Source organism: Passer montanus, unplaced genomic scaffold (genome assembly GCF_014805655.1).
Source record: "Passer montanus isolate IOZ18808 unplaced genomic scaffold, ASM1480565v1 scaffold17, whole genome shotgun sequence".
Classification (NCBI taxonomy): domain Eukaryota; kingdom Metazoa; phylum Chordata; class Aves; order Passeriformes; family Passeridae; genus Passer; species Passer montanus.
In genome coordinates, this window is record NW_024364270.1 from 7851598 (window position 1) to 7867839 (window position 16242).

Genomic DNA, 16242 nt, shown 5'->3' on the forward strand with positions numbered 1-16242 from the left:
TTCTAGGATGAACTTTTAGGAATGCCTCCTGTTGAAGCACTTTTTTTGACATAAGAAATTAAATGTTCAGTGATTTTGATTGACTTTGGGTTGGGGTAAAGAGTTTTCTGTTATAATAATTCTAAACAGTATGCAAAAAAAAAAAAAAAAAAACCAAACCAAAAAAACAAAACACCAAAAAAAAAGGCTTAGGAATATTGTGCCTGATAAGAAAATTATTTCCCATATCTATTCAGAATTAGAGTAATTTGAAATGATAAATAATTTCTTAAAGTTTCTGTGTGTACTTATGTACTTAAGAACAGATAAGATAGAAATATTTCTAATTAAAAGGAAATGCTGCTTAACCTGCCATATCTTAACAAAATACCTATTTTTTTTTACCTCCTGACCTTTTCCTCACCTCTGGATTTTTCTGCACTCTTTTCTCATTTCCACTTGAGTAAACCTTGAACTTTTTCTGCCTTTAAAGCATTCTTCTCAAACTTGCAAAGCAGGCGGTTAATCTCAGAGTGAGATGTGTTTTCAGCTTCTTTACACAAAGTAAGATTCAGTTCTTTTTAGTAGTCTTACAGGATTAAAAGCTCACAGCTTTGGAAACTGCTCCAAAAGTGAGCTAAATGAGAAAACAGCACAAGGTAACTCAGTGGACTTATCTAAACAGCTTTCCCATTTGAAAGGATTTAATTTTACTTCAAGAATAAATGAGAAGTGTTTGAAACATCCAAGGTAGCAGGGGAGCAGAAAAACTAAATACTAAAACTAATATATCTTTTGATACTGTTGGCAGTGTCTGCAAGAACAATGCCAGGAATGATTGTGTTTGGAGACTGAATCAAACTTTCCTCACGAGAAAGGCTTGCAGTTTATTGGTATTATACTTCTAGGGAATCCCAGCTAAAAACTAAAACATCATGTTGTAATTAGCCAAGGAATCAAAAAAAGATTATCAGTCTATCTTGTTTCACATGTTTAAATATCATTCACTAAATTTTAATTAATACATTAAGTAATGGTCTGCTACAATACTTAATTGTTTTCATTTCAAAGCAGGACAGGTATACACTACCTTAGTTTTAAAAATAAGAACCATGTATACTTAAAAGTAAGAACCGTAATAGACTGCTTTTGGTGTCTTTTATAAGTAGGTTAGTAGGCTTCTGCTGCATTCACTTCCCAGCAGACAAGAATTTTTTGCTTTTGGACTATAATTTTCTTGTAGTCACAAATTTAAGAAAGGTCTCTAACAGAGGAAGCATCTGAAAGCATTCATTTATCTTGGTCTGAATTCTGTCACAGAGATTAAATATGTCTTAAGAAGGCCAGGCTCAAGAAGATAATAGTATGTTTCTGTAGCTAAGGCTTTTGACACAGTGTTGACAGTATGCAGAGTAAGCTGTCCCCAGGAATCGACTTTTCAATAGGAATTGCAGCGAACTCCAATGTGGCGATAAGACAGAGAAGTGTTCATGCTTTCTAATTTGAAATAATTTCTCTTTGGAAGCCTGTGAAAGGAGAGGCATAGTTTTGTCTTTTGTTACAGTCAGAATCTTCCAACAACCAGTTTGAACATTTCAGTGGTGTCTTTCATTTTACTTAATGCAGTAGAATGAGCATCTCACAGATGCTCACAGATCTTTCCTCCCCACAAACAAAATGTTATTTATAATGCATTTTAGCAGCTCTACTTCTTTTTCCTCACTGCCCCTGAAATTGTATTTATACAATTATAATTTTAGAAAAGTTAGAAATAAAAAAGAGAAGAAAAATAGGCAATGTTACAGATTCTGACAGGGAAATTTGATTATTTATGACAAATGTCTATGGCCATAAAATAGTATCTGACTTTTCAGAAACATTTTGCCCAATTTCAAATGCAGATAAATATCCAAATGATTTAGAAAGTTTATTCCTAGATTATTTTGCTAGTAGTGGCATCAATGAAATCAAGACTAAGAGCCAAAGCACAAGAGTGTAATTTCATTTTTGTGAAGACAGAATATATATATGTGTTTGACAAAATAATTGAAAATTATTAAGCTGAGTAGCCAAAGAATGAGGCTAATTTAAGACTTACTAATTCAAGCAAGTAGGACTTGGAGCTTTTGCCTTTAAAAGGCTAGCCCTCTAGAAAATAAAGGAAATTTTTTACTAACTCAACTGAATCAATTGATTTGAGATTAGAGAATTAAACTAAGATAGGAATTTATTTAAAACATTAATGGTAAAAGAATAGTTAGAATTGGTATCTCAGACAAAGGTGACATACTGTAGAACAGGACTTCAGAAAGGGTATTACAAACCAGCAAAGAAGTGTCTGTCTTCAGGGTCAGAGATCAAGTTTAGAGGAGTCAGACCCTGCAGAAAAACTTAAAAGCAAAACCTCCTTAGCTTCAGAAATTGATTAAAAAGAAAATCCACAGTGAAACAGCAGTGCATTACAGGAAAAGATTTATCATTAAAATGATAATTTCTTAGTGCTCCTACAAATAGATGAACACTTTGCAAGAGATGTATAGGGAAATGCTCATCATTACCAGTCAAAAGTGAAGAACTGAAAGCTACATATAACAGTGGAGACTCAAAGGAAATAGTGTGCTTGTGCTATTAAAGTCAAGTAATCTACATCACAAAATTCCCAAGAACTGTGAGAAAAAGTTGCAAATATGGAATATCTGGAAAATTTATTCAGTCCAGGTCTCAAATAAGAGTCATGCTCTCTGACTATAAAAGGGAAATGATGGGTGAAAAAATACCAGATTTGCCTGATCTCAATATGATATAATATTCCGTAATAGTAGGGGGGAAAAAGTAAGTAAATTGAGATAAAAATGCAAGTTTAATTTACAAAAACAAATTAAGCCACAGAAAACATTTTTCATTGAAGCAAAAGGGTACACTAGAAGAATTTATAAGAAAATATTTTTCCAAATCAGCTTCCTATTGTAGAATCTGGTTCTTTTAGCAAAGTAACAAAAACAGGTGCCCAATTTACATCACCAAAATCTTATCAGCAACTTTTACAAAACAAGTGGAAGATTACATAAGGATGGGAAACACCCAACACTTTTAAAATAATGCATATTTATTGCTAGCTGAGGATGTCTATGTTAGTACTCTTAATCAAAAACAGAAGAATGGTGTGGATATTCAGACTGGATATAATAGTTTGAGTTGCACTGATAATTCAACTTTGAGAAATGTAATAATGGAAGTAGAATTTATTCTTTTCCTTGTGTGATAAACTGAATTCATCTATCTAAAGAACTTTTAGCTTAGGAAAGCACAGCTAAATTGTCTTCTATATCAACACAACGAAACCTTACTTGTGACTAAGGCTCTGTACAGTACAAGCAATAATTCATACTATAGGCAGTTCTGGTAGATTGGATATTCTCTTCTCATGCCTATACTTCAATTTCAGCCAGAAAACGTCAGATCCGAGACAGCAAATCTCATAGAAACATTCTTAGGTCAGCTTCTTTGTTTCAGTTTCCATTCTGGTTTCAGTTTTGGTTTTGGTTTTGGTAGGTTGTTGTTGTTGCTGTTGTTGTTGTTGCGGTTGTTGTTTTTCCTGGAAATGCCTCAAAGCTATGATGAATTTATTTTACTTTATTGTGTTCCTTAAGTGAGTAAGACATCAACAGGTAAGTTTTTAGGTCCCTTGTGTAGAAGGCCAGTATTTTAAATTTCTCTTTCTCCTGATTTGAACTTGATTTCTTTCATTTGCCCCTCTAAGTGGAAACAGAATGAAGTAATGGAATTCACAGAATTATAAGGTTCAACCATGAGGCTGCTGACTGTTGAAGCTAATTATACAGCTTACTTTATGTACAGAGATTGGAATTGGACTAAAAAGGCAAGCAAACAAAATATAGAAAATGTTTATGTTGCCTCTAAATAGAAGAGGAAAAAAATGTTTAGGCTGGATTATTGGTCACATCTTAGTACAATCTTTTCTGTCATTTGCTGTTGTTAAAGACTATAGTATGACTCATTTTCTACATTCCTCTTTGTGTATAAGCTCACGTCCTTCCTAAAGGATAGAATATGATGATTAGGTTTTTTAGTCATACAGCATATTTTGAGCAGTTTGTCTAATAAAGACATATCTTCTCCTGGTCATCTGGTCTGTTTAGATAGTGGCAGTTCATTAAATTGATGCTAGGAAAACCTGTGCCATTGAGACCCTTTTCTACTCCTGGGCAGGGATTTAGTGCCTGCTCACAATTTTTCTGTTAATTAAGATCCATATCTAAGCCCAAATGAATTGTTAATAGAGAACTGCTTGCTCAGTATAAGGTGGGAAAACAGAAAGAAAATAAAGAAAAGAAACACTCTTGTACCAAAGCAAACTGTAAATATAAGAAAAGGATTTAAAGAGTTTTGCCATTGGATGTCTTTACCTTGATTAGAACTGCAGTTTTGGTTAAATTATAAAAAGAAAAAATAAGAAAATCATCTTGTATTAAGGATGCTCTGACAGAAATATTTGCCTTTCAGAACCCAGATATGTAAATCTGAATGCTTACAAGCTGATCTTTTTTCTCACATCTAGTAGAACCTTCATGCATTTGGATTAAAAAAAATAAAATACAACTATATATTAACACTCTAGGGGATGATATGAAATTCACCTATCTGGACCTTTTGTTCATTTCATTGTTAAAATTCTGTTAATATCTAATTTTAAATATTTTTGTCATTAATTTCTATGTGGAGAAGTTTGAAACAGTATAATTGAGCTTTAAGATAGGATTTCAGAAAATACTGAAACTTTCATCTACTGTGGGAGCTCTGATTTGATGAAAGAATTTCTGTCTAATGGCTTCTAGAGATAGATGTTACCACAAGGGGAAGAATAACAAGACTAATTTAACAAAAATTGTTCATTACATCTATACTCTGGTGCAGCTGCCTTCAGGTCTTGGATCAAGACTTCTCTGTTCTTCAGCATCTGTGCTCAAGTGCTCAGCTTGAGCACAGAGCTTATTTCTCGCCCTGTTCTCAGGTGCTCAGCTTCAAGATCAAGATGGATCCTCTTGCACACCAGAGGCAGAGCATGATGGAACATGGAAAGAGGGAGTTCAAGAGCAGGCTTGAACCTCCCAGTCCAGCAGTGCAGAGTTCTGCACTGCACCCAGGGGCCAGACACTGAAATCGATGCTCAGTAGTGTTTCTGAAGTAGTTCCAATCTGTCAGGTGATGTCTCTTGAAAGAGGTCAGAAACAAAAAGGGAGGGGGAGCTGCCTTCAGGTCTTGGATCAAGACTTCTCTGTTCTTCAGCATCTGTGCTCAAGTGCTCAGCTTGAGCACAGAGCTTATTTCTCGCCCTGTTCTCAGGTACTCAGCTTCAAGATCAAGATGGATCCTCTTGCACACCAGAGGCAGAGCATGATGGAACATGGAAAGAGGGAGTTTATGTTCAAGAGCAGGCTTGAACCTCCCAGTTCAGCAGTGCAGAGTTCTGCACTGCACCCAGGGGCCAGACACTGACATCGATGCTCAGTAGTGTTTCTGAAGTAGTTCCAATCTGTCAGGTGATGTCTCTTGAAAGAGGTCAGAAACAAAAAGGGAGGGGGAAAAAAAAAATAAAAAGCAACCTGCGCCAGTAACCATCTAGAAAAGAGGAAATGTCTTAGAAGAAAAGTCTTGAAGAGAAGGACAAATGTCTCAAAAGTGCAAATATTTTTAATAGTTCTCAAGAAAATGCAAGAAAAATTATTTTTCTTTTCTTGTTCATTCTTCCACAGTGACCATTTTCTCTTGCAGAAAAGTTCTACTGATATTATTTAGAGATTTTTACTCTTCATATTTTCATCCTTTAATGATCTTGCAGTATTCTTTTAGGATCTCATTACCATGAATATCACTTTTTTTTTCTCTAGTTCCTGTTCTGATTATTATTGTCTGAATATTCCCCCATGTATGACATTCTCAGGTTACCTCAATTCTATACATTGCAATTTTTAAATTAGCTGATGGAAGGATTTCACTGACTGCACATGAACTGTTCAGGACTGGATATGATTTTTTTTTAGCGCAACCTCATGCAGGACATTCAGCAAATATATTTTCTCATCTGGAATGAAGCTAATGTGATTACTAACATCTGTACTGGCTCAGGTGAGTGCCATAATTTATTTAATTTTTTTTATGAAGATGGAACTTTTTTCTAAGTATCACATTAGCCCAAGTCATGTCTTTGTGATCTTTTAAGCAGCTGTTAAGGTAATGAAAACCTGCTTTCTATGCTGCCAGCTCTGCACAGATGCTGTGGACAACTACTTTGGGAGTAGAAAAAAAGTCCTTCAAATTGCTGAAAAATCATATGTATAGTCCAGTGAGGAGTTGAAACTTCACAGTATAACTGCTGAAATAGCATGTGTAAGAGATTCAGGAAACACAGACAGGGAGACTATTTATATTTATTATTATTTTCTTCTATTGACTTCTAAAACTGTTTCTTCTGATCCCTTTTCTGTGAAGTATCTCACTGATTAACAAATGAATGAGGTATTTTAGTAGGCAGCAAACTAAATTCCAAGTTGGAAACTCTATATGTTTTTGTTTATTTTTTTCCTCCCAGGTCCATGACCTATTTTATCAAAGAGCTGTGAATTTGTATTCTTTGATATTTATAGCTGTTTCCCACAAAACTTCATTCCAGGCAGATCATTGCTTCTTGAACAAGGACATTCCACTTCAGCAGCTCGAGCAGACTTGCACTCTCTGCAATCAAAGATAACTGACTACAGTACCACACTCAAGTATTTCATATTTGACAAGAGCAAAGAAGCATGAACCATACATTTGGTGTATGTGATTGGTGTCCCACAAAATTTCTGAATGCAATACAAAATTATTTTGTTATAGCATCCCAAAGAGACAGTCCTTTTAACTTTTGTGGACTGGTATAGTCTTAATAGCAAACAAAAGAATCTTTGTAGGCATAAAGATTACTTACTGTATGAAATTGATCAAAAATTCTAAAAAAATTATGAAGCAGTGCAAAGTACTAAGCAGATCTAAAATCTTTCACTCAAAAAAGCCATTTTTTACAGAAATAGTTTACTTTGACTATAAATGTGTAATAATCACAAAAGAATTTTTCTGTGCATCCCTGGTAGTGATATATTGTGCCTTTCATAAATGAGAATGTTACACATTGGCTAATAAGGTCCAAGGTAAGAAGAATTTCTATAGAAAACACAGATGTTTTGCATCAAGAGAAGGAAAAGCAAAAAAGCAAAAAAGAAAAGAAAGGAGGACAGTTCAACTTTCTAAGAATACATATGGAATTCTATAAATATTTCAAAATTATTTTTAGGGAACAAAATGGATGAAAAGACAGTCAACACACAAAACAGTCCTTAGGAAAAGATGTTATCTTCCTTAAATTCTTTACAAAGGCCATATTGGCTTTACATATTAGCATCATCTGTCAAAAATTCAGTTTTAAACATTATCCTGCCTGCTGTTCAGTGACAAATACCATGTTCTGAATCAGTTAGAAATTGGTAACACACAAACTTTTGACCTTAATTCACAAGTAAGCCACTGAGCCACAGCCTAATCAGTTGCAAGTTTCATGGCGCTTTTGTCTCATATTAAATGCAACTTGCCATGAGGAAGAGGCAGAAAATGGGAGGTACTTTGGGTATAATTTTTTTAAATGTCTGTGATGACTGTGATAATACAAGTTATTTTTTCAGGTAACTGTTCAAAGAGATTAAATTTAGGTAGATGGAACATCCTTATCCCACTGCAGAGTACTTTAGTACATTTCTGTCAGAACATAGTGACGGATAGGCTCATTGCTGAACACAATCAGCTTTAAAATCTTTTTACATTGAAAAAAGATTCAGAAGTTTCAGCTGCTGGCCTAATTTCCTGTGAGGAGAAAATGTTAGCACCTTCTGTCACCTCCTGTATAACTTTAAGCACAGGAACTTGGTATAAGCATTTCCATGACTGACAGCTTCTTTTGGATTCAAGGTTCTATATCCAAATCCAGACAGGATATAGCCTCTATAATGATACCCAATTAGTGCTTGCAGTTCTTCCATGTGTTGGATCTGATGCAGGCTTGTCTGCACTGTCCTGGAATGGTGTGTATTTCAAGTATGTACTGTGCTGGAACAGTTTTCTGCTTTTGGCTGTGGAGATTCTGCACTTGTTAGAACGGGAGATATACTGTAATTAGGGGTACTCCCTTTTACCGAGTAGAAAAAAATGTGTACATTAACATTCTAACCAAGAGACATTCTTGCTTTTACTCCAAATCTAGAGCAGATGCATGTGAAGCATGACATTCCCTGCTCAGAATAATTCTCTTGAAACCTCATCAGGAATAATGTATGGTACTTGAATATATTATACTTGGAGCTCCATCATCCTAAGATTATAGTAAAGAGCATGTAATACATGTCTAGATAGCCACTGGAGATAATCTATTCCACATTTGAGAGTTTTGTTTTGTTTATAAAGGCAAAGATTTCAGGTCAAGACTGAGAAAGAAAAATGCTAGGAATTTTTGCCCAGCTTGAAACAATTTAATGGCCCTGATTTTTAAAAGATGCCAACTTGAAAGGTCTCTCAGTATATATCCCATAAAAATGAGCACCTAAAGCCATTTGAAAAAAAACTTGACATTGGTCCCTAAAGTGAAAAATTTTGTTTAACTCAGATGGTAAACTGAAAAAAGCCAAAAAAAGCACTCAGGCTATAATGACTGTCTTAAGAAATATTTACTTGTTCAGATATTCCACAACCATGTGTGTGTAGCCATGATATTTTAGTGAAAAATCCTCTGCTAGGATTTTTCCTGTCCTGAGGAGCTGAGAGCCTCAGGAAAGAAATGTAAACAATAACTATCTGCTGCTGTGGAATGCAACAGGTGCATCTTTCATTGGTCCATGTGGATTGTTTTCAATTGTGACCAATCACAGCCACTTGTGCCAAGGCTGTGAGCAGTCACAGGATTTTGTTATTGTTTTCTATTCTATTCTTGTTTTGGTAGCTTTCTGATCTTCCTCTCTCTGTTCTTTTAGTATAGTTTTAATGTAGTATTTTCGTATATTATATAACATAATAAATCAGCCTTCTGATGAAAACGGAGTCAAGCCTCGTGTCCTCACACAAGGGGTTGCTTAAACAAGATGTGTGCGTATTGATGCTTCTGTTTTGTAAAATACCTTGGACAGTGTTGTAAAAATACAGCAACATTATGATCAACTTTGATATGCATAAGTGATATTCTAATATTAGTATTTTAATTTAGCTCCTTATTTTCTCACAAAATTTGCTTTTATGCAGATTTTTTGCCTCACTTTCATGGACTTTTGTTAATTTTCAAACACCAAAGAGTTGGAAAAGAGAAAAATTCTTAAGGGAAAAAAAATGTTGATAGGCAAACCCATTCCTGAAATATTAAGAATTATTAAAGACATTCTGTAGGGACCTGGAAGAAAAGCCTTGAGTCCCAATTAAATAATTACACCATTGAAATGGTCCTTCTTATTTAAAATAAAATAATATTTAATATTTAATGTAATTTAATGTCTTGTACTCAAATCTATCCTGCTAATCGTGAAGATCTCAGCCATAAGTAGATGCCTCTCTATGGCTCCTATTGCAAATAAAATTTATGAAATTAAGTACTAATATATACTTGTAGATCCTCATTAGAAGTGAAATAAGTTAAAATCCTTTTAAGTAACTTTAAAACTGAACAAGAATATGATGTAAATAGTTAATTGACTTAACTTAGCCACTCTGAAACTCATTAATTTTTGTGACTAATTCTGTTAAAACAATTGTCGTGAAAAGTGTCAGGATGCAACTAACACTGCTATTGTCTCTGAATGTTTGTGATTTCAGTTATTACATGGAGAAAAATAAAAATCCTTGTCAGTACAAAGCTGTGTAGTGGATTGCTCTGCAGTCATAAAATGTATGGTACATACTGGAAAGTGGATAAAAGTGTATTTTGACTTTGAAGAATGTAATATAATCTTGATAATGTCATAATATTTGATAGATATATTATTTGAAGAGCATTAAATATTGTATTCTGGTAATGGAATACATGCATATGGACACGGTGATTTTTTTTCAGAGAACTGAGGTTGACATCAGTGGTGACAATATGATGATTCCCTAGGAATGTGATTTATGAGCCTGTGGTACATGAATTCTAAGGGCAGTTCATTCAGCTGTTGTCGGAGAAGATTTACTCCCACAGAAGGACAGGTGGCCTCTGAACTCCCATCCTTTAACAGCTTGTGCTTGAAAAGGATATTTTTCAAGTGCACCTGCACATAAGCCTTAATTCAAAAGACATGCTGAGCTGCTGCATTACTTGATAGGTGCTGTTCCTGTTTCCTCCTTTGTTCCTTTTGATTTAACAAGGGTTTGGTGCTGCAGGTATTTGCAGATACATTTTGCTGATTACTTTATTCCTTCAAGAGAGAGTGTCTTTCTACAATGACCAGACACAGAGCATATAATCTTCACAGCAGCTCAACCTATACTAAAACAACAGGTAACATAACCAACCACAGAAGGAATTGAGTTTTTTTTTCCAAAACTGTGGGAAAAGAGCACTTCCAACACTAAACCTTATAAAGGCGAACAGCATTACTCCAACCAGTTTCAAAACCAGGGGAGGGCAGTGGAGGAGGGGGAAGCACTTCTCCCAACCCCAGAGATGATTTCCCTTGGAGAATTCTGTAATGCATGTGGGGTTGGGCTGCAAGTGATATCCCTGGGCTATGCTTCTCTGTGACCAATTTAGTTCAGAGCTACAGGTAGAATTCATCTGTATCTGTGTGAGAGAGATGTTAAAATGACAGCAAAATATGATGCAAGCTCTTTTTCTAGTTGGAAAACATACTGAGCATAACTATATTGCTAAAGAAGAAAACAAGGGAAAAGCAAAATAGTAGAGACAGAATATGTAAAGCAAGAACTTCTAATTTATGCTCCCTTTAAGGAATTCCTTCATTTACAGAGCAGATGAGATTTCTGGTCAATGAACTAAATATGAAATGTCTAATGTTATATATGCAGATTTTCTATCTGATTTCTTGCCTATCAAGCACAAAAAGGTCACAACAAACTTATATCTTTTTAAAACATTATATAATAATTCAAATAGTATTATAGGGGATGGGACAGAAAGAGTGCATTAATGTCACTTTCTTTTTCAAAACCAACACAAAAAATCCATAAATCATTACCCTTTTTAAGCAGAGTGGATCTTCCTTTTTGACTTCTAAAGTCTGTAAAGAGAAACAAATAGGCAGCTTTGCCTAAAATCTTTAGCTCATTTTCAGAAGAAAACATAATTGCATAATAAGAATGTGTATTGAGTCCTGTAAACCTGTGATAAACCGTATAGAGAGTAGAACCAAGCTCCTGTCTAGATTTCCAGATATATAGATAGTTTCTGTGATTTTTCTTCTGTTACTTTATAGCTTTAACAAATAGTTATTATAATCTTTTAAAGTAGATGCTGTGTACATAAGTGAAAAAAACCCCAATTATTCCAAACAGAGAGAAGGTTTTACCAGAATTAATATGTTTAAGAACATGAGACTCTGTGAAAACAACTCATTGTGTAGTGTTCAAAAGCAAAATCCTTCTGTTTGCCCTAATGTATTGCACATAACAAACCAATTGTAGTTATTTACCAGATGAAGACATATTGTGCACTACTAAGGATTGACAAAAGGATCAGAAAGGATTTCATCTTGGACAATGAGTTCATGGCCACAAGAGCAGGCAGCAGGTGTGCCCAGGAGTGCCCACTGGTTCTCAGGCCAGCTGGCTGTGAGTAGCCCATCGTGGCACTAATAAACTCCCCTGGCCCTTACAGCAAGGGGAGTTCAAGCTGCCTGCTGAGAATGACCTTTGCAATGCAGCCCTATTTGGCAGCTGCTGGGAGAATGGTGCCTGACTTGGGCCAGAAGTCTGCTAAGGACCATGCTATTAATTTAAAACTACAGATGGTCATAATCCGGTCCTTGATGACATTTCTAGTCTCTATTTAATTTATTAGTACAAATGCAGCCTCTAGGTCTTTATCCATAATCCACAACTCAATATCAAAATTCTCCATAAGAGAATTCAGCTATACAGAAGTGATGCTGGGTTCCTAAAGCTATTTCAATAAATCATTATATTTGTCTTGGAAAAGTAAAAGAACATGCAGATGTCATTCACTCAGAATTTAATTTTCAGTAAGGAATATATATGGATACTCCACTGTATCTGCAAAGATTCTTATATTTTTGTTTTCCCTGTGAATGTTTATTTTCTAAAAAAAATCAAAATATTTTTTTCCCAAATATCCATTCTGCCCCTAAAAAGTAAATATCTTTGTAAAACTTATGTATGTGAAATATTGAATGCAGACACATACATACACTGCAGCCCATACACACACTTACATGTATAAGTATTTTCTCTATATGAAAAGTAATTTTTACTACTGACACTAACGGTGAGAGTTTTTGCATTTCTGTGTCGGGTTCATTTTTTGTTTCTTTGTTTGTTTTTTTAATGGGAATGGTCAAATAGCCAAAATATTAGTCCTTCAGTTCCTTTCTACACTGTACACCCATGTCACCACAATCTCAGAAGTTTACCGCACATTTTCTGGGTTTTTATTTAACATTTTTTAATTTTATCATGCAGGGTAATCACTTAAAATATACTGCTCCTTAAGGCATTTATTCTATTTACTTAGTGGCAAATTTCAAAAGGGTAAAAAAACCCTACTTCTGTTTTAGATCCAATAACCATAATGGCGAAATATTTAAATTTTAAAATATTTTAAAGAAGCCTATAAAATTATAGAAATTATAATTTTTAATAGTCTTCTTATGAAATTATATTTTTTTAATTACTGAAATATTTTCTTTCTTCACTCCTAAAAGTGGTTAGATTCTTAATTTCTATCACAAGTGCTGTTAACATCTTCAACCTCTGAATTTTTATGATGTTATTCTAGTTCATGTGAATAGTAATGCTTGTGTTTCTGCTTGTGTCATGGATTTAAGGACAACAAAATTAATCAAGTTCCAACTACACAAAATTACAATGCTGTAGATTTTAGTTGTGTATTTCAGTAGGCGAGAACAAGATAATTTGGATAATTAACACACCTTTCTGCTTTTTTACCTACATAAATAATGTAAACCAGTGCTTGAGGTACATTATTATTTGGAATGCTTTCTCATCTATAAAATCTATCAGGTAATTCTGACTCTGTGATATGTATTGCATTGGCTAATCAAATTAATTAATAATTCAATAAACACTTTACAGAGTTTTCAACTGTTTTAAATTGTCTTGTGTGAGAAAAACAATTATTTTTCAAATTTTAACATATTTTTTTTCAAAATATCTAAACATTCAAGCTGAAATGTGAATGTATCATCCATATAAATTATATAGTGTTATGTACTAATACTAAGGAATGAATTGTACATTTTTCTGGGTGTGTTAAAAGTAACACTTTGTGGTTCTGATACAGACCTACATGAAGGCAGTGAATAATTGTGATGTGGCATTTCTAAATACTAATTTTTTGTGCTTTCTTTAACCTACATTTAATTAAATTCAAGAAGTAGTTTACTTCTTATTCTTCAAAGAGCTAAAATACTTTAAAACAAAAAACCCCAACATAACTGGTTTAGTCATTATTTACTGTTTTACTCTGGTTATCATTATAGTTCAAGTGTTAGAATTTTACACAATGGAAATACGTCAGAGTAAAACAACAGAGAGAGAACCAAAGCACAATGTAAAATAGGCAAGCTCCAAGTTAAACATCTCTTGATAGTTAGCATAGAAGTTCTTAACATTTGGAGTGTGAAATTATGACAGTCAACATTTTGGGGGGGCTTCTTAATATATGTTTGGCAACAGAATGGCCTATTTTCATAGCATCCCTAGTGCAAAATATATGCCTGTGGTGTTTTTGGTCAAAATCCAGACTTCAGATTTCATGATTCAATTTTCAACACCTCTCAATGTAATAAATCATAATAGGCAGTGAGGAATTTACTTATAATGCACAAAACCAAGCCCTAACCTATGGAGACACCACAGAAATCTGAAGTTTCCACATCTGAGGAGCAAAACAAATATTTTTTAGATTGCAAATTCATGTTAGCAAATGGTGTGTTAGCAACACTAAAACGAGAAAGCCATTTTTTACAATGAAGTCCATTAAGCCATTTTCACCATAGCTAAATTTGGCAGGTTAATATGAAACAGTGAAGATTCAATGTAAAGCAGTCTAGAATTACTCAAAATCTCAAAATTGCTACAATTGTGCACCACAGAACTGTTTTGGGAAACTAACAAAAACTTTTAAAAATTACACTTTCTGAAGGCATAATGTGAAAAAAAAATTAAAATGAAAGCCCTTTTGACATCAAAAGTAAAGTGAGTTTTTTCTCTCAAAAATATTGGTTCAAGGAGGGGGAAAATTAAGTAAGAAAACAGATTTTTTGTTGCAGAAGATGAGACTCCATACAAAAGATGCAATGTGTAGTGTCTTCCTGTCCTAGTTCAGTGCATGAAGTGCTGGAAGCTACTGTTGCAAAAGTAACTTTTACATTATTTTGACTGCACAAATAATTTGGGAAATTGTCGGGGACAAGCTGTCTTGAAAATCGTTGTCCTTTTTCAGCTCTTAAGACTGAGTGATCAGAGGACATTTTCAATAGCAGTAAAGTAAGGAAAGTGGTATGTACAGGTCTCAGGAGAAGAGATGCTAGGTGGGGACTCATGATTCAGATGCAAACTGTTAAATATTTTAGTTAGAAGGTCTTTTTGGAGTGATGTCTGAAAGATAGAGAAGAACCATGAAGCTGTAACTTAGCATTTAATATTTAGAGATAAACTTCTTTTAGGCCATAAAGAGGTAGTTTACTGGTACTAATGTGAATCTAAACAGATTGAGTATAAATTATAAACAATTTTAATTTTATGGCTTTCTGACTAAACGATACTTAGTTGTAATAAGCAAAAAGATGTGAAAACAATTATTTAAAGGAGACTGAATTACATAAGTAAAAAATTATTTATAAAATATAAAATTATATTGTTTAGAAAGTAGAAAAGGAGAACTTTTCACTCACAGTAAAAGGCAAACCAAAAAGCTGTAATTACACAGTGTTCAGCAGTCAAACCTCTATTTAAATCTTGCTTTGAAAAGACATTTAAAAAACATTTTGACAGTAACACATTGTTTATTCTTACTCATAATAATACTTCTCATTTATGTAAGACAGTGGGCATCAGAAATATGCCTGTGTTGGGATGACACCTACAAGAGTAAATAATAACATTTACAATTGAAAGCTGTCCCCCAGGGATGGGTATTTTCATAAGGAACTTCTTTCAAAAAGCAGCGTAAGGTGGCCTGTTTACTTCTGTACCTTTCCTTCCATGTAGCTGCAAATTGGAAAATGACAAAGCTGTCAGGCAAAAGTACCACACAGTTGCTCTCCCTCTTCCAATAAAATTCTTTCCCAAATAATTCCCTCACCCTGAATAAACCCTTTTTATGTGAGATCAAAATAAATCTCTGAAAGGACCCAACTGGGAACTTGAGATAGGAAAAAGGTGGTACACTATTGTCTGAGTGTTATCTCAGACCTAAGGGGAGGTTAACAAGCTGAGGGAGATGACTCTATCACTGATAATGGACATAAAGAATGCAGAATTTATGGGTCACGAGGAAAGCAAACTCAGCAACTGTGCTGAAAACAGCTCAGACTGAGGAAGAGATAATTCCAGCAAGGGGAGATAGTGACCCACTCACAGTCCACTGACTCAAGAGAAAGATTGAGCATGGGACTGATTAGCATTAGAAGCAGGGGAATCATTTAACCAACAAAATAAGAGAACAGTGTAGGCAATGAGCATTAATTCTGGTTTTTTTGCTAACATGCATAAATAGTGAAAAATTTTGAACTACATTGGGACCCCCACCACCAAGAAGCCCAGGCTGGAGAAGAGCCAAAGGAATTCTGCTGGATATATGTGTGGTGACTCTCTTCTGCTTCAGTAAAAGGCAAACCAAAAAGCTGTAATTACACAGTGTTCAGCAGTCAAACCTCTATTTAAATCTTGCTTTGAAAAGACATTTAAAAAACATTTTGACAGTAACACATTGTTTATTCTTACTCATAATAATACTTCTCATTTATGTAAGACAGT